At 40.9% G+C, this 20,850-nt stretch overlaps 1 long non-coding RNA gene across 1 annotated transcript in view; it reads right to left on the bottom strand.

The window, feature by feature from the left end:
* Positions 1–7,678: 7,678 nt before the first annotated feature.
* The window catches only part of LOC126082773 (uncharacterized), a 55,669-nt gene continuing 42,497 nt past the window's right edge, over positions 7,679–20,850 (bottom strand). Inside the window, exon 5 of the long non-coding RNA XR_007518645.1 lies at positions 7,679–8,214. This is a non-coding gene — a long non-coding RNA (uncharacterized LOC126082773). The remainder of the gene's footprint in view (positions 8,215–20,850) is intronic.

Below are 20,850 nucleotides of genomic sequence, written 5' to 3'. Positions count from 1 at the left end.
AACTGGGATCTGAATGGAGACCTCCGCAAGTAAGATTCTGTTGGGGAAAAAATCAAAATGAAGAGATGAGAAAGAGGGGAGAGGACGCCTCTGGTCTTTCCTCAGAATTGTCAAGTCCTTGCCCTCCAATCTGCACTTACGTCCTCCAATCCAAGTGTCCATGGCCTCACTTCTCCAGCCCCTTCCCCTCAGTAGCTCTGATTCTCAACTTGGAAGCTCCCTGGAACTCAACAAAGTTTCCTCTCAGCCCAATGCTTTTTTCTCCGAGTTCCAAATTCTAATTTTGTTGCAAGTACCTGTGAATTTTCAGGAATGCCATGTCCCAGAAGTTTCCCGGCCAACACCATGAAGGGACCTCATAGAGTGTCCTCCTCAGCATAACCTGCAATCCTGGTGTATCCCAGGTATTTAGAGGAGTGTACATATCAAACATTGAAAGACAATAATGGTAAGTGAAGGACAGAGCCCTGGCTCCTCCATTCCCTGGTGTTTGACTTTAGAAAACTTCCGTAAGTCCTCTACATTTCAAGATCTTCACTGGGAAAATAGTATAACACTGTACAGCTCTCAGGATGCTTGGGATATTAAAGGAGTCATGCAGCTGGTCCTTGGCACCCAGTGCTGTTGGCTCTAGGGACTGGGAGGCACTGTATATTCTCTGACCCCTGTCTTGGGTGGCTAGATGGATTTGGGTGATAACCAACAGCCCTCAGGCCCCTGATGTGTGTGGATGAGGTCCCTGTTTAATGGGCAGGGTGACATCAAATGTCACGATTCTGCAACTACCCCTTGGCTGTTGCAGTTGAAAACAGGCTTCAAGTGTATGCCCTCATGGTGTTGAATTGGCCCACACGGGTACAGGCAGGGGTGAAGGGAGCTACATGTCCTCAGACCCTTTATACCAGTGCCCAGGCAAAGGGGTAGCTCCTGGCCTGACTTCCCAGCTGAGGGGGCATGGTGAATTTTTATAGCCAAGAGACTAGTTTGGGTGCAGACAGCCCTGAGATCTGGGTTAGAGGCCTGGCAGTTGTTGAATACTGCCTGACTGGTGTCAGAGTGGACAGGGGGGAGCGGGAGGTGGGTGCGGGGAGGGAGAACAGGCACTTCCCCCTGTTAGCATCTTGGAGGGGGAGGGCTTATTTTGACTCCCACACAGTAGGCAGTAGGTTAGAACCTTGCACTTAACTTTCTCAGGTCCAGTACCATTTCCATCCCGATCCGGAGGCTTCTGCAGACTCTCCGCTGCCCAGGCTCTCCTGACATGGTGAAACCTGTCCTGAATGCTACTGCTCTCCTCAGCCTGCCATGCACCAACTTATCCAGCCAGCAGGGTGCTGGAACCTCACAACTGGCACTTCTTTGCTGCTTCTGAACTGTCTCTCCTGCATCCTGCTGCTCAGTCCAACTCCTCAGCTTTGTCTTTGATGATCTGGGCTCCTACATTGTCATATAAAATCCATTCACTTCTTTTCCATGTCTTGGATGTAAGAGGAACAACAGGAAAGATTATTTTCCCATCTTGGCCCTGCCTCCTCTTTTTTTCTCTTTATAAAATTAAGATGTATTACAATATACACATATATTTGTTCCATTAGAATAATAAATTGAAATAAAGTCAATGTCCCCAGCCTGGGTTCAACGACCCCATTTGTATTTCTTTAGTCTAGAGTCTACAATGTTAACTTTAACATTCCCTTCAACTTCAAAGTCCCCCCAAGAATAGGTTTGCCAGTTTTAGCAAAGAAAATAAAGGCCTCCAAGGATTCCTCACATAATAATGGGGATATATTTACAACAATATTACTCCTTGTTTAACAGACATTTGAAGTCAACAAGTGGCTTGTATTTTTTTTTTAATTAATTTTTATTAAGCTTCAAGTGAACATTTACCATTCCAATCAGTCTGTCACATGTAGGTTTACATACATCTTACTCCCTTCTCCCACTTGCTCTCCCCCTATTGAGTCAGCCCTTACAGTCTCTCGTTGTGGCTTGTATTTTATCTAGAAAAACTACCAAGAGGCAGAAAACAATAAGCTCTTATGACTTACCCTCAGAAGAACAGACCTGAATTTGCAGTCAAAAGGCCTGAGCTTAAATCTTGGTTCCAAACACATGACACAGCACCAAAACCAAACCAGCATACCAATTTCACAAAATCTCTGCAGGACATTTTGATTATCTGGCATATTGAATAGTCACTAAACACTCTTGAGCACCTAGGCTTAGTGGGCAGAGAGCAGATGTAAGGGTGAGGAAGGCAGAAAATCTTTTTCTCTGAAGAAAAAGTGCTTACAATGCTACGGCCTAGGATCTTCAGTTTTTAAGGTCCCATGGCCCTGAAATGGGTGGGTATCGTGAGACCAATGCAAGATTCTACTCACACAAGTCAAATCCCCATGCACACACACACTAGCTCCCATCTTTCTCCTAGCTGGCCATTCTGGGTCATGAAGCACTACTTCTCAGCTTCAGCTTCACCTGTCTCCATCACACACTCTTGCTTTTTGGAATCCAGGCTCATCAATGAATGTCCTAAATTGTTGTAGGAACCATGGTGTTATCATCTTTAAAGAAAGAATGTTTGTCTTTGTACTCACCATGAACACAATTTTCAGTGTATTATAGTGAAAATGATTTGAAAAAGTATTCATTTAGTTGTTTCCAGAGGCTTGGTAGAAAAACTGGTCTTGTGAGATGAGGGTGCTGACCCCCCCGCCAAAAAAAATAACCCCAAGCGGTTGCAAAAAGAAAAGTCACGTGAGAACAACTTTAATCCTGCTCTCACAGCAGCAGTGGTTTTTGGATGGGAGGGTATGGCGGAAGGAGAGAGGCAGAGGAGGAGTGTTCCACACGGACAGCCTTCACACAAAAAAATGTCCCTACCGGCACTAACAACCCTGGTGGTGTAGTGGATAAGAGCTATGGCTGCTAATCAAAAGCTTGGCAGTTTGAATCCACCAGGCACTCCTTAGAAACCTTATGAGGCAGTTCTGCTTTGTCCTGTAGGGTCACTATGAGTAGGAATCCACTCAAAGGCAAGGGGTTTGGGACTAACATACTATCTTGTCCCTGTAGGAAGACATTTTGATTCAAGAAGGAAATGCTGCAGAAAAATGCAACAGCAGTCATGTTGTAGTGGAAAACGAGAGAATTCCTCCAGAGAAGACAAGGGTTCTTCTCCCCCCTTCGTTACAATTATGTGAGAAAGTCATTTCATAATGTGGTCCTCTTGAATTGCCTCATGATTTCTGAGTTTTAGCTGAACTATAAACCTGATAAGACCCGAAGAATATTTCTATTTACAGCATCGACAGTGTTTTCCCAGTCACTGTGAAAAGAGCACCTGCATGCAGCTTCTGCCTCTCTGGAAACTGCCCACCCCTTAATTCTCTGCAGCCAGGAAACAGCTTCTTGATGTGCCTTTCTTGGTATTCTCTCCGGCAGCTGCAGTGTACAACTCTACTCACATCTCAGCTTAGATGATGAAGTTAGAGAGATTGAAGAAAACCACCTGAACTTTTTTTAAAGCTACTTGTTGTGGCTGATAAAAGCAAAATCTTGGCAACATTCCTCAGCATTTGAGCTTCTATCACAGGGCAACCTTACATGATTTTCAATCCAGACCTCCTATTATGGGACTGGTGAAGCAAATGCTACTATCTAGGGACTCAGGAAAAGCAGGCTTGCTCCTTGGTTCTTCTGCTTGTCAGTGAATCCATAGATTTTTTTCCCTGATGGACACAATGGATTTTGGGCCATTGGATTTGACTGAGTGAGCTCAGGACCTATGATTTGAACATCACATTGTGCAGGAACAAGCGGGTCCAAATTCTGCAATCTTTTTTTCTACTACATGAAAATCTTTGACCCTGGAAGCATATGTGATTAAATTAGCGCATATGAACTTTACCAAGATTGGCCATGAAAAGGCGAGGACAAAATTCCCTTGGACCCAGTTCTCTGACCATCGCTGTGGGAAAGTGTAAGGAAGGCCTTGTCCACTGAAAAAAATCATCTCCATTCTTGGGTGACAGGACGCAGAAGACAGGTGATCTGCCACCCAATCTCAGAGCATTAGAGGAAATGACAAGGTGTGATGCTACCCTGCTTTCTCTCTCAGCCTGTGCCCTGCCAGCTCCACGTGTTGGATCTGTAGGGTCTTAGAGTCATGATCCAAGGAAGTGAGAAATACTGCAAATCTTGCAATTTCCAGAAAAAGAGTATCAGATTATTGAAATTTAAAAAAAAAAAAGAAATACAGTGACACCGTTCTAGCACTGATTATTTAAGGGCTGACTGAAATTATGAGTTTAGTTTACACACTAAAAAAGAAATAATTTGTTCCCACTGTAACTGTTGTTTAGACAGGAAGGAAGTAACACTGGCTGAGATGGTTTCCTAATCACAACACAGAAGAAAAAGTAAACTGAAGGACACATATTGAGGACATTTCCTTAAGAGATCTCTTAACCTGCATTCCTAGAAGATGTGGAGACCCAGAGGACAGTGAGAGAATGATGCAGTGCTTGTAAAAATGCAAATACAATGTAGTGGAAGTGCAGAGGCAGGTGAGGTGAAAATCAAGTCTTTCTCATTGCAAGGCAGTCCAGGAGGTTTGAATGACCAGCAGGGCTGCCTGAGGCAAAACCGACCTTTGGGTGATGAATTCCTTGCTTTCTAAGGGCAGGAAAGCTGGGAGGTGGAGTCCTGAATTAGAGGCTTTGAAGAGCAAGCTTGAGAGTGTTCGCATTTCAAATGGGTTTATTTCTTATTTTATTAACTGCCTCTTAAGCAGCAATGTTTGGATTTTGGACTGAGTGTGCATTTCTTAAAGGGAGTGAATTTGCTTAGGTCTTATAGAAGAGAAAGTATAATGTATAATGAATCCTGGAGTTTTATTAGATTCCACAAATACTTTGTATTTTCTTTTTATTGTGGTAAATATATATGTAATAGAAGACTTGTCATCTGAACATTCTTCACGTACACAATTCAAGTTCCTTCTCTTAGCCTTTGGTTTCCTACGTTCCCTTTTGGTCCGGATGAGTAGAGACCAATAGTTGCATTTTAGTAGGCCGCTCACAAGCTTTAAAACCACAAACACTACTCAGCAAACTAGGATGTAAAGCATAACTTGATGAACCATATCAGCCCAAGTGACCAAGATGTTTCACAAGACTCTAGTTTAAATATTTCGAATCCAGAAAACTAATCCATCAGGGTATTTGGTTATGTCTCAGAAATATTCACAACTCTTCCCTCTATGTGCTTTATTATATGTATTAACATGTGTGCATACAGTCACATAGATGCATATACGTATTCCTACACATACACCTGTATACACACACATATACACTCATGTAAACATGCCTATACACATATATGACTACATATATTTTTTTTTCTACTCGTGTGTATTTTACTGATGTGGTTTGCCTTCATCAGGCTTTGTACAATTCAGTCTCATTGAGCGTTACCTCTCCTTCATGAAAAATAAACAAGTATCTACTACCTAGAGAGTAAATTCTCCTTCCCCCTACCCCATCTCTGGTAAACGCTACTGAACATTATTTTCTGTATAATTTTATTTTTCATGTCATTTCATAAATGTGATTACATACAATATCTGTTTTTTTGTGACTGACTCATTTTACTTGTTCATGTCCTCCAGGTTCTTCCATATTCCAAGGTGTTTAGGGAACTCATTTTTCTTTATTGCTGAGTAGTATTCCACTGTATGTATACAGCATATTTTACTAATCCATTTGTCCGTTGTCGGGCACTTAGATTGTTTCTATCTTTTTGCTATTGTGAATAGTGCTGTGGTGAACATAGCTGTGCATATGTCTGTTCATATCATTTCTTTTAGATCCCAAGGGCATACACCTGGAGTGGAATTCCTGGGTCATACGGCAGGTATATCTCCAGGTTTTTGAGAAATTGCCAGTGTTTCCAAAATGGCTATATCATTTTGCATTTTCACAAGCAACGGATGAGGTTTCCAATTTCTCTACATCCTCTCCAGCACTTGTCATTTTTCCCTCTTTTTAGTTTTTTATTTTTATTTTGCCCATCGTACTGGCTGTGAAATGGTATCTCATTGTGGTTTCTATACGCATTTCTTTGATGCCTAATGACATCCTTTCAAGTGTCTGTTGGCCATTTGAATATTCTCTTTGCTGAAATGTCTCAAGTGTAGCAAAGATGGACTGAAATGTATGCCAGACTTGGCCGCTGCTCTGACAGTACAACCCCTGTCCATTAACAAACCTCTCTTGTCCCTTGTGCACAATTTGAATTGGTGCCATGCTTTGTGGACATGGGAAGGAGAAGATATCACTCTCCTGGTTCCAAGAAAGAATATAGGGAGACAACCAATGGAACTTGGTTCCATAGTGGGTCACACTTGGTGGCAATGAGTAACCAGGCCTTCACGATCGCCCAAAGGAACAGAGAATGGACCCTAGACTGATGGTCCAGGTTTTTTTCTGTGTTTGGTGTGGCCTTCCACCAACTTTCCCTGAATTTCTCTTCACCTCTTAACACTTCATTATCACCTGAAGCATTCCCTCCCTTCCCCACACCTGAGACTGAGCATCAGCCAAGTTGAGCAATGTGCCCAGAAGAAGAAAGAGGAAAGAGGCCATAGAAAGGCTGGATTTCGGGTCCGCCACAGCAGACTTTCAATCTCAGCTCTGTCTCTTGCTGGCTGTGTGACTGCCGGTGTCTGAGCAACAGCTTTCTGACCAGTAACACATGCATAATCACATTTTATTTGGATAGCTGTTGCAAGGATAGAGAGAGTGTATGGAATATGCTTTCCCAGAACAGGGCCTAAATGAAGCTTTCTACTATTTCTTCGATGAGAGTGTTCAAGTGGGGAAGGCTGGAGTGGTCTAGAGAAGATTCTATAAGGATATTGGAGTAGACTCAGGTCTGGATGAGTAGAGAGGTCAAGGAAGTCCTGGGCTTATCCATTTCTATTCCTGAGATTGTGCCCAGCTTCACTTTCACTTTACCCTGTCACAGACCCTGTACCATGCACTGCATGTCACTGTTCCCGTGTTCTTACTCCCTGTCGACTGTGGTTTTTCTAAAGGCAGGAAGCATGCCCTTATCTTCATCTGAACGAGGATACTAACACAAAACAATAGTAATGTTCATATCTGCTATTATTTGCTGAATATGTTTCATGTGAGATATTCCTCAGTGCTTGTTACAGATACAGATAAAAGTCAAAGTCATCTCATGATTTATAGGCCATTCCCACTGTACATACTGGACACAGTTCATCCAAGGTCACAGAATCCGTAAGAGGTAGCCAGGTTGGTTCCAAAAGAAAAGCCAAACCAGTGCTTTTGGGTCAGTTCTAACTCATCGCGACCCCACGCGTTTCACAACAGAACTGTGTTCCATAGAGTATTCTCTGGTTGAATTTCCAAAGGAGATCACCAGGCATTTGTTCCTAGGAGCCTCTTCGTGAACGTGAACAACCACCATTTCCATGACCAGGCACCTCCTTAACCCTTTGTGCCGGGGACATCAAATGGCCTTAAATCGTGCAAACTTTTACTGTTACAAATCAGGTGCCAATACAGTTAGGGAAAAATATATCTTACTGTTAAACTCAGCTCTCAGAGTTATATAATTTCCATGCAATGAAACTCACCCATTTAATTTATTGTTTTGTGAGCTTCAGCAATTTTAAATACCGTGGTGTAACCATCCTCTCAATCAACATCTAGACCACAGATTCAGATTCTCCAAAACCCCATGATTATATTACAGATACTTATTATGAATAGCTTCAGACTCTGGTATTTCAGCAGTCACCATTTGGAGGCCACAGGGTAGAGCTGGTGCGAAGCCTTGAGGACTGCTTTCATTTGGGAACAGGAAGAAGACTCACATCTGCCTTTGTGGTGAGACCTCTTTACCCATGGTTTCATTAAACAGGTGTGTGGAAAGTTCTCATTACAAAAAGAAATATACATACTACTGGTGATAAAACGTATCTACATGCTGTGATGTTCGGAAAACAAGCTTCATCTAGAGAACAGACCTACCCTGCCCGTCTCCCAAAACTATGACGCTCAGGACTCTGCCTCCTTGAACCTCCTTATGCCCTTGATGGCAGCCAGGGCACAGCCCAGCAAGCTTCACTTTTCTTCTTCAGGGTAAACTCTCTCTTCATCCCATGCCATGTACCTCAAAAAAAAAAAAAAAAAAAAAAATTGGCCCCACATCTCCCAGCTCTGTACCTCATCAGCCCTTCCAGGAATTTCCTTCATGCAATCTTGGTGTGGGATTTTCATTCCTGGGGCAAGATGCTGAGACTCTCCTATTCCTCTCTCCTAAATCTCAGGATCCATGTCTTACCACTTATAAATTAAATGAAGCAGAGAAAATTAAATACACAACAACACAAGAAAATTTATATATTGCAAACACAAAGGGCTCTGAATATAAAAAAATAATCTTGGAAAAGAAGAACAGACTATGGGACGCACACTTCAAGATATAAAATAGCACTACACACATGTAATAAAGAAAACAGTCTGGTTCTGGCATAAGAAGAGGCGTAGACACCAACGGTATAGAATTGAGATGTGAATTCGTACATCTTTGCCCAATTTGTTTCAATACTGTAGCTAAGTTCATTCAAAATACAAAGAACAGTTCTCTAACAAATGATGCTGAGACAACTTGATCTCCACAAGGAAAAGGATGACATACTCTATAGCATATACAAAAATTAACTCTAAATGCATCAAAGATCTAAATACTAGAGCTAAAATCATAAAACTCTTAAAAGTAAACATCAGGGTTATGTTTTCTGAATTTTTTTCCCCACTTCTTCATACATATGAGGGAAGAAACAAAAGAAACAGATAAATTTGTCTTGGTGAAAATTTAAATCTTTTCTGCATCAATGAGCACTGTCAAGAAAGTGAAGACAACTACTGATTGTGAGAATATACTTGGAATCTGTACTTGCATATCCAAAGATATAAAGAGTGCCTAAAACTGAACACATATACAAAAAAACGGCCCAACTCAAAAAAGGGGCAGAAGACATAACTGACATTATTCCACAGAAAATATACAAGTGGCCAGTAAGCAAGGGAGAAGATGCTCAGCATCATTAGTCATTAGGGAAATGCAAATCAAAATCACAAAGAGGTATCACTCCACACCACACCGATGGCTATTGACAGAAAAAAACAAAAACAAACAGGCAAACAAACATAGGAGAAACTGGGTGTCATGTCCATTGAAAACTGTAGAACACAGTTTGATGGCACCTCAAATGCATTCACAAAGAATTACCATAGACACTCCTAGGTACATAAACAAAAGAACTGAAAGCAAGAAAGCAGATACTTGGACACTGACGTTTATTGCAGAATTATTCATTGACTCAAAAAGGTGGAAACAAGCCCACTGTCCATGAAAAGATGACTGGATACACAAAATGTGCCATACAGATACATGCAATATTGTGCAGCCATAAAGAGCAAAGAAATTCTGTTACTTGCAATAAATGGATGAACCTTGAAACCATTGGTCTGAGTGAAATAACTGAAATCTCAAGAACAATTATTGCATGATCCCACTTACATGAACATCTACAATATGCAGACATAGAGCAGGTTAATGGCTAGGAGGGCTGGAGGCAGAAAACATGAGGAGTGATTGCAAAACAAAGCAACAACAACAAAACGAATATTCAAAACCAAGTGAAAAGATCCTACAAAATCCTCCCATCTGTTATCGATGAAATATTGTATTTAATAAAATATCTGCCAACAAATACAACATAATTACAACAAAGTACGGACATCCCGTTGAACTGGACATCATGAAGATGCAAAAGTCCTTGGGTTTGTCCAAGTGAGGTAGTAGGTGTTTGTGGAGGCAACTGGGGTCCGCAATGGTTACTGGACACCATCTGATGTGTCTGAAGCTACACATGTCATGGGGGAAAATAAAGAATATCACGTCGCCCTATCAGAAAAACAGGACACAGAGAAGACACTCCCAGTGCTAGGAGCATGGTGAGGCTTCAGAAAAGAAAGGACTCAGGAAAGAAATAAATAGTCATGTCTATTCACAGAAAGCCTTCTTCGTGCTCTCTAGATCCATCCTCCCAGTCCTTTCTCTAGGACAGGGCTTTCTCACGCCCTCCCCTGTCACTTATCTGATTCCAACCCTGCTTTGCTTCTCCTACTCCCACTGAACTGGCTTCAAGCCTGCCTGGGAAGAACCAAGTGATGAGACACACCAGAGAAAACCCAATCCATTCTCTCTTTGGTGTCCTGAAGCCTCCTGTGATAGAAGAGATGAGGGGTGTGGCTGGGAAGCCCTAGTATAAGAAGGGATGTGTCATCTTCTTCCATATTGTTCAAGGAACACAGACCCAGTGTTTAATCTCCCTTACCTGTCAGCCCCTCTGAGCCAATAGAGCTAGGCCAGGCCCCATATACTTACTCGGGTGTGACCGAGACCCTCACCTGCATCCTTACACATCTCAACACAGGGACACACAGAAGGTTCAGCATACCCACACCCAAGGTTGGAGGGATTCCAGCTGCGCAAGCCTGTATCTGGCAGTTTTTGAGCTAACTGAAGTCCCATCAACTCAGGGTTCTTGGGACTCTCTGTTCCCAGGCCCAGGTGCTAAGACTGTGTTTTCCCTCTTTCCTGGTTACTGGTGCTCTTTGAGTCTAGAAACCCTACCAATCTCTGAGGGGGGGACCTTTTGGCGGGGCTGCCATGCCAGGCTTGGGACAGGTGCAACTTTTTTTTATCAAAATGACATCTTCCATTTTTATAACTTTAAGGAAGTCTTTTGTAGCAGATTTGCCCATAGCAAACCATCCTTTGAAGTCCTGACTGCAGCTTCCATTGTTTTTGATTGTTGATTAAAGAGGCATGAAATCCTTGACAACTTCAAATATGTCTCTATTTATGTTGGTTGTCCAGTGTAAGGATTTCATTTTCTTTATGTTCAGGTGTAATCCATGCTGAAGACTGTGGTCTTTGGCCTTCATCAGGTAGTTCTTCGAGTTTTCTTCATTTGCAGCATGGAGGATTGCCATCTCCATATCCCAGGTTGTCAGTGACATTCCTCCAATGCTGATGCCCATTCTGCTTCATATATTCTGGCTTCTCAGATTATTTGTTAAGCAGAGAGATTGAACAGTGAGATGAAAGGATACAATACTGTCACATGTCTTCTTCATGAAGACATAGAAGGGCATAAGGCCCCAAATGCCCCACTCATACTATCCAATAAGTACCCAAGTGATGCCTAAATGTTCTCGCTTAGCACATTCTAATGACACACAGGCACATACACAGACAGACATACACACACACACACACACACACACACACACGCAGAGTGACCAATGTTATCAATTCACTCTCCGTTGCAAGCGTTGCAAGCCTTGATTTGTAAACACTGACGATTTACCTGATATACATAATCCTGCCATTGCTAATTTCAAGGTACCACCCTGATGTCACTGACCCACACTTGGGCAGAGATACGCACCATCTACTATCCCAAATTAACTGGAGCTGATTCCAGCATAACTGATCCACTTTCCTATGAGTATGTACACACACTGCGTCTGCACCACGAGAAGGACCCTTAACTCCCACCCCAATATATAAACCAAACATCGCTATATGTTTCCAGAACACACAACTCCTCACAACTCCTGAACACACACATAAACTACTACCCACACTCTAAATACACAAACATAACACCTCATACTGCGTATAGTTTTATGAGAATACCCTACAGACCATGAATACACACAGTAATTCCTACAACTACATATTCTCTCAACATGTGCCTGAACACGTACGTGGACAATCAATAGTACCCATATATACTCACTGAACACTGTACACACAATCGAGCTCTCTAACACCACCAAGTTCAAAATCTAACCTCAAAGGTCACCCTAATACAGACCCACAAGAAATCACACATCTCTAGAACACATACGATATACAATTCCCAAATGAATGCACAATTTATAGAACGCCTCTGAGTTTCCAAATATACATACTGAACCCCCCACATGCCCCAGAATAAACACCCCAGAAAGCCAATGAAACCAAATACACACACAACTACATACAACCTGTATTATTAATACATATAAGTACACCAAATAAACACTGAAAATGCACATACAAGCTATGCCACCAAATTCTCCAAGAATTAGACCAGAATAGGCACAAAGAGGATCCCTGACTGCTTTCAGACAGACACAAACACCCTACACGCTCACCCAAAACACAACCACGGATACAAAAAAAACAAAACCAGACTCGCTGCCGTCAATTCAATTCTGAATCATAGTAGCCCCCACATATTCAGGGATGCAAATAAAACTCCAAAACATCAACACTTCTAGCACTCTAGCTAATAGACACACACACAGGTCCCCCTACTTGCCCACACATACCAGGCACAACACATACACACACACACACACACACACACAGATTCCCAATTACTTAATGTATACAGCACCCAGAACACCATAGATTGTCACATATCTCTAGAAGTTGGCCTCGTTTCCCCAGCCTCCAAAAATGCCCAGACACAATTGCAAACACCCTATCATTCTCCAAGGAAAGACATGCAGAACACTCCAAGAAAAATTCACCCACTGACTCATGATTACACACACCAGCATATTCTCTCAGTCAATGAAATATCTCTTGCACATCCTATACAAATACATGGAAACCCCATTTCAGGCCCTCTATACTACGTTCCAGAACTGCCACATCCTCAAAATCTCATACATAACCACATCAACATGCTTCCAGTACATACACAAATTCATTTCTCCCACAACCTATGCAAATGCACAACCTCGTTTTTTCATCAGATACCCACCTCCTCATTTCCCAGAATATACCATACTCCCTACTGAAACATATTACACATGACCCTAGAAAATATTCATCCCAACTGCCATGCCCCTTCGTGAAACATACAAACTCTTTACGCGTACAACTGTCCTCATACCCTGAACATAACCTTATTTATTCAGGAAACTAAAGATATGCAAACATGACCCTATATCTTCAAATACTAATATAACTCACAATGCCTGCCTATACATAATCAAACAATCCACAATACTCATACAGAAGCCAATCCCCAATTTTCTTGAATGCAGAATCATACAAACCCCAGACCAAACATGGCAGATGCATGTGCAACTCCACGAAAGCACTGAGGCAACACAACCATACAACATGCCCTGAGTACATACCAGTGATCCTTCCTCATGCCCAAAATATACAAAACCAAAAGGCCTTACACGCAAGCTAACACACACAGGCACACTCGCTCATATGCCCAAACGTCAAGCAGAGAAACTCATTCCAAACCTGCCATTAGATACACAGGAAGACCCAAAATTCATGGCAGAAGAGCCACACCCAAAGTATTCCCCTGAGCCAAAATTTGCATACAGCTCACTTCCAAGTCCTTGAGTGTACATACCTATACCTCATGACCTGCACACTCCCACAAAAACTCACTTATATTGAATCACAAAGGTTCATGTAAACACCACCAACCCACACACTTCAATACAAATATCTAATTCCAAGAATCCATTCAACACATGGACAATCCCCACACTGTGAATTCACATAAACACATTTCCAACAAAGTCCCAAATAACAGGCACAAAAGCACCCACACCTCTCAATTCCCCCAATCCCTACAAGGCTCACAACTAAATCTCCATACTATTTCCAGATATAAGCAACATGCCACAAGTACTCCACCCTCAGAAATCAAACACAGAGGTGGTGCGGCCAACATCATGGAGTAGTCAGATGCCTCCCATGGTCCCTCTTACAACAACAACAAAAAAAAAAAGGACATGAAAAAATATGTGACTTGATTATAAATGACAATCTACTAGCCCTGAACATCTAAGGCAATGTTGAGGAATCGGACTGAGTGGCAGGCGGAGGGAGAGACGGTTAAGAAGCACTGAGGAGTTGGCCAGCACTGAGGCAAGCAATGGCGTTTGGGACATGTTTTCCAAATTGGGGAAGACTGAGGGATGGAGATTCCACTCCCACCTCCAGAATCAATGAAAAGTGGTGCTCAATTGGCAAAAGTATGTACATGCATCCAACTTACCCTGCAGATCAAAAAACGCCCCTTTGGGAAAAACCTTTCTCCCATTTACCTGCCCCCTTCCTGCTCTACACTCAGTCCAAGCTGGCTACAGAGACTGCCACATCCCCTGGGCTGAAAGAAAGATCCATCGTGCTCCCTGAGCCATTCTCCTGGCATTGGAGAGGGAACAATTTCACAAACAGGGAAAAATTATCTGCTGGGTCCTTTAAACCAAGAACTCACAGCAGAAACAGCTCCTTTGCCAAGGCACAGGCATAAGAGGTCCAAAGACTTTGAATGTCTTTCATCCCTGCAGAGACCTGTGTGGGCCCATTTCAACAGTCTAGGCCCTCATTAACACAGTACAACAGGGTATATACCTGAACTCTAACTTCAACTCTTTCAACTATATGGTGGAGAGGAAGGTTCATGACATTTGACATGACTCTGTCCATTAAGCAGGGTCAACACATACCCACATCAGAGGCCTGAGGATTGGTGTCTCCACCCATGCCACCTAGCCACCCATGAGAGGGGTCGAAGAATAAGTGGTGGCTTCACTCCTTACAACCAACAGCACTGGGTGCCCATAATTTGGATGTGGGGGAGGGACAAAAATACAGAGAGAATTGTTGAAGATTTGTTGGAAGGAAACTTCCCTGATATTGTGAAAAATGAGAAGATATCCACTCAAGATGCTCATTGAACCTCATACAAGGTAGATCCCAAAAGAAAGTCACCATGACATATCATAATCAAACTTGCCAAAACCAAAGGTAAAGAGATTATTTTAAGAGTGGCTAGATATAAATGAAAAGTCACCTACAAAAGAGAGTCAACAAGACTAAGCTCATACTACTCAGCAGAAACCATGCAGGCAAGAAGGTAATGGGCTTTATATAAAGTCTTGAAGGTCAAAACTGCCAGCCAAGAATTATATATCCAACAAAACTGTCTCACAAATATGATGGCGAAGTTAGGACATTTCCAATAAAAAAAAATGTTTAGGGAATTTGCAAAAACCAAGCCAAAATTACAAGAAATACTTAAGGGAGAATTCAGGTTACAAAATCAACAACATCAAACAATAACCCAAGACTGGAACACAGGATAGAGCAACCAGATGTCAACTCAGATAGGGAAATCACAAAAATAAATCAAAGCTAAAATGACCAAAATAGGGAAACTTGCCATCATTAGTTAAAAGATGACAATATTAAAACAAAAAAGAGGGACTAAATAATGTAGTCATATATCTTTCATATGGAGAGGGAATCAAGGAGATATAAAGAAATAAAGGATTGCTTTAAATGTAGAAAAATTGGGGTAAAGAGTAAGGTAACCACAAAGGAAACTAACAATCCTACACATCAAAATAAAAAACAAGAAAAACATAAAGGCTCCACAAATACAAAATCAACAACAATGAAAAAGATGAAAATACATTTAAAAAAAAAACCGCACAACACAGAAAATTAAGTGGAATAAAGAAACTGTCAACAACGTACAAAAAAAGACATAAGAATGGCACACTAAGCTTATAAAACCCAAAACCAAACCCACTGCCATCGAGTCGATTCCGACTCAGAGCGACCCTACAGGACAGAGTAGAACTGCCCCATAGAGTTACCAAGGAGAGCCTGGCGGATTCAAAATGCCGACCTCTTGGTTAGCAGCAGTAGCACTTAACCACTACGCCACCAGGGTTTCTACTAAGCTCATACCTAACAGTAATTACACTGAAAGTAAATGGAGTAAGTTTGCCAATAAAGAGACAGACGCAGAATGGATAAAAAAAAAAAATGATGCATCTTTTTGCTGCCCACAAGAGACATGCATTAGACTCAAAGACACAAACTAAAACTCAAAGGATGGAAATATATATACATACATATATACATACTATATATATATATCTCAAGCAAACAATCAAAACAGAGCAGGAGTGCAAATATTAATTTCTGACAAAATACACTTTAAATAAAATCTACCACAAAGGAGAAGGAAGGACACTATAGAATGATTAATGGGTCAATACACCAGGAGGATGTAACCATAATAAATATTACCCACCCAATGATAGGACCCCAAAATACATAAAACAAACTCTAAGAACATTGAAAAGAGAGACAACTCCACAATAATAATAGGAGACTTCAACACACCACTTTCAGTGCAGGACAGAACATCCAGACAGAAGCTCAAAGGAAATAGAAGATCTAAATGCCACAATCAACCAACTTGACCTCATGGATGTATACAGAACACTGCACCCAAAAGCAGCCAAGTATAATTTCTTTTTAATGCACCTGGAACGTTGTCCAGAATAGACCATACATTAGGCCATAAAGCAAGCCTTAACTGAATTCGGAGCACTGAAATATTTCAAAGCACCATTTCTGACCATAAAGCCATAAAAGAAGAAATCAATAACAGAAAAGGCAAAGAAAAAAATCAAACATATGGAAACGCCTTGCTCAAAAACTACTGGGTTATAGAAGAAATTAAGGACAGAATAAAGAAATCCACAGAATCAAACAAGAATGGAAAAACTTGCCGGAACTTTTGGGACACCGCAGAAGCAGTGCTCAGAGGTCAATGTATAGCAATAAATGCACACATCCAGAACAAAAAAAAGAAAGGGCCAAAAATCAAAGCACTAATCCTACAACTCAAACAAATAGAAGGAGAGCAGCAAAAGACACCAGAAGAAAGCAAATAATAAAAATCAGAGCAGAACTAAATGAAAAGAGACTAGAAAAACAATTGAAAGAGCTAAGGAGAACAAAAGCTGTTTCTTAGAAAAGACTAACAGAATCGATAAACCACTTGCCAAACAAAGAAAAACAGGAGAGGAAGCAAATAACGCAAATTAGAAATGTGATGGGCAATATCACAACAGGCCCAACTGAAATTCAATAATCATAACACAATATTATGAAAAATTGTACTCTAACAAATTTGAAAACCTAGAGGAAATGGAAAAATTTATAGAATCACACAACCTATCTAAACTAACACAAACAGAGGTAGAACAACTAAATAAGCCATAACAAAAGAAGAGATTAAAAACGTAATTTAAAAACATCCAACAACAACAACAACAAAAAACCCTGGCCCTGACAGCTTCACTGGAGAATTCTACCAACTTTCACAAAAGAGTTAACGCCACTACTAATAAAGGTATTTCAGAGCATAGAAAAGGATGGAACACTGCCAAACTCATTCTATGAAGCCAGCATAGCCCTGATGACAAAAACAGGTAAAAACACCACATAAAAGAGAACTATAGACCAATGGACCTCATGAGATTAGACGCAATAATCCTCAACAAAATACTAACCAATAAAATTAAAAAATATATATTAAAAAAAGAAATTCACCATGCCCAGTGGGATTTATACCAGGTACGCAGGGATGGTTCAACATTTAAAAAAAAAAAAACAGAGTAATCGATCACATAAATAAAACAAAAAAAACAGACCGTCTTATCAATTCCTGCAGAAATGGCATTTGACAAAGTCCAACACCCATTCATGATAAAAACACTCAGCAGTATAGCAATAGAAGGTAAATTCCTCAACATAATAAAGGACATTTATACAAACCCAACAGCAAACATCATCCTAAATGGAGACAGTCTGAAAGCATTCCGCTTGAAAACTTGAACCAGAAAAGGATGCCCTCTATCACCACTCTTATTCAACTTTGTGCTGGAAGTCCTAGCCAGAGCAATTAGGCTAGAAAAGAAATAAACGGCATCCAAATTGATAAGGAAGAAGTAAAAGTATCTCTATTTGGAGATAATATGATCTGATACACAGAAAACCCTAAGGAATAAACAAGAAAACTACCAGAACTAATAGAAGAGTTCAGGAAAGTATCAGGATACAAGATAAACATAGGAAAATCAGTTGTATTCTTCTACACCAAAAAAGAGAACATCAAAGAGGAAATGACCAAATCATTACCATTCACTATAGCCCCCAAGGAGATAAAATACATAGGAATAAATCTAACCAGAGACGTAAAAGATCTATACAAAGAAAACTACAAGACACTACTTCTAGAAAACAAGAGAGACCTACATAAGTGGAAAAACATACCTTACTCATGAATAGGAAGACTCAACATTGTGAAAATGTCTATTCTACCCAAAGTGATCTATAGATACTAGGATTCATGATCCCAAATTCAATAGCATTTTGTGATGAGATGGAGAAACAAATCACCAATTTCACATGGAAAGGTCAGAGGCCCCAGATAAGTAAAGCATTACTGAAGAAAAAGAACAAAGTGGGAGACCCTCATACTACCTGATTTTAAGAATCTATTATACCACCATTCTAGTCAAAATACCGTGGTACTGCTACGACAACAGATACATAAACCAAAGGAACAGAACAGAGAATCCAGAAATAAATTCATACACATATGAGCAGCTGGTTTTTGACAAAGGCCCAAAGTCCATTAATTAGGGAAAAGACAGTCTCTTGAACAAATGGTGCTGGCATAACTGGGTATTCATCTGCAAAAAATTGAAACAAGAACCATACTTCACACCATGGACAAAAAGTAACTCAAAATGGATCAAAGACTATAAAATCTAAAACGACAAAGATCATGGAAGACAAAATAGGGACAACACTGGGAGCCCTAACACACGGCATAAACAGTATACAAAACATTACTAACAACACACAAATACCAGAAGAGAAACTAGATAACTCAGCACTCCTAAAAATCAAACGCTTATACTCATCCAAACACTTCACCAATCCAGTAATAAGACAACCTACAGAGCGGGAAAAAAATTTTGGCTACAAGAAATCTGATCACCATCTGATCTCCAAAATCTACAAGATACTGCAAAACCTCAACAACAAAAAGACAAATAACCCAACTAAAAAGTGGGCAAGGGACATGAACAGTCACTTCACCAAAGAAGACATTCAGGAATAGATACCTGAGGAAGTGCTCGCGATCATTAGCCTTCAGAAAAATGCAAATCAAACTGCAGTGAGATAACCATCTCACCCCAACAAGGATAGCAGTAATCCAAAAAACACAAAATAATCAATGTAGGAGAGGTTGTGGAGACTGGAATACTCATACACTGCTGGTGGGAATGTAAAATGGTACAACCACTTTGAAAATCGATTTGGAGCTTCCTTCAAAGGTAGAAATAGAACTGCCACGTGACCCACCAATTCCACTCCTTGGAATATATCCTAGAGAAATAAGAGCTCTCACACAAATAGATACATGCACACCCACGTTCACTGCAGCACTGTTCACAACAGCAAAAAGATGGAAACGGCACTGAGGCGGGATCAAGACGGTGAAATACCCAGATACTTCTGGGGATCCCTCTTACAACAAAGACCAGAAAAATCAAGTGGAATGAGTATATTTACGACAAGCTCCCAACAACAACAACAAAAAAAAACCCTGGCCCGGTTGGCTTTACGGCAGAGCTCTAAAATACTTCCGAGAAGAATTTACACTACTACTACTAAAGGTATTTCAGAGCACAGAAAAGGACGGAATATTCCTAAACTCATTTTATGAAGCCAGCATATCCCTGATACAAAAACCTGGTAAAGACACAACAAAAAAAAGAAAATTACAGACTATATCCATCACGACAAATGTTCCCCTGCTATTCATAAGGTTTTCACTGGCTAATGCTTTTCAAAAGTAGACTGCCGAGGCCTTCTTCCTAGTCGGTCCTTGTCTGGAAGCTCAGCTGAAACCTGTCCTCCATGGGTGAGCCTGCTGGTATCTGAATACTGGTGGAATAGCTTCCAGCATCACAGAAATATAGAAGACAGCTCCCTGGCCAACTGACTAGAAGAGATCCATATTTATACCTGTTCCCAAGAAAGGTGATCCAACCGAACGTGGAAATTATACAATATCATTAATATCACATGCAAGCAAAATTTTGCTGAAGATCATTCAAAAACGGCTGCAGCTGTATATTGACAGGGAACGGCCAGAAATTCAGGCTGGTTTCAGAAGAGGACGTGGAACCAGGGATATCATTGCTGATGTCAGATGGATCCTGGCTGAAAGCAGAGAATACCAGGAGGACCTATACCTGTGTTTTATTGACTATGCAAAGGCATTCGACTGTGTGGATCATAACAAATTATGGATAACATTGCAAGGAATTGGATTTTCAGAACACTTAACATAGATCAAGAGGCAGTTGTTCAGACAGAACAAGAGGATACTGATCGTTTTAAAGTCAGGAAAGGTGTGCGTCAGGGTTGTATTCTTTCACCATACCTATTCAATCCCTATGCTGAGCAAATAATCCAAGAAGCTGGACTATATGAAGAAGAACGGGGCATCAGGATTGGAGGAAGACTCATTAACAACCTGTGTTATGCAGATGACACAACCTTGCTTGCTGAAAGTGAAGAGGACTTGAAGCACTTACTAATGAAGTTCAAAGTATTTTTGGCCTCGCCTTTTCATGGCCAATCTTATTAAATTGCATATGGGCTAATTTAATCACATATGCTTCCAGGGTCGAAGATTTTCATGCAGTAGAAAAAGGAATTGCAGAATTTGGACATGATTGTCACTCCATAATGCAATGTTTAAATCATTGGCCCTGAGCTCACTCATTCAAATCCAATGGCCTAAATCCATAA

Source organism: Elephas maximus, chromosome 9 (genome assembly GCF_024166365.1).
Source record: "Elephas maximus indicus isolate mEleMax1 chromosome 9, mEleMax1 primary haplotype, whole genome shotgun sequence".
Classification (NCBI taxonomy): domain Eukaryota; kingdom Metazoa; phylum Chordata; class Mammalia; order Proboscidea; family Elephantidae; genus Elephas; species Elephas maximus.
This window is presented reverse-complemented; position numbering and strand designations above follow the sequence as displayed.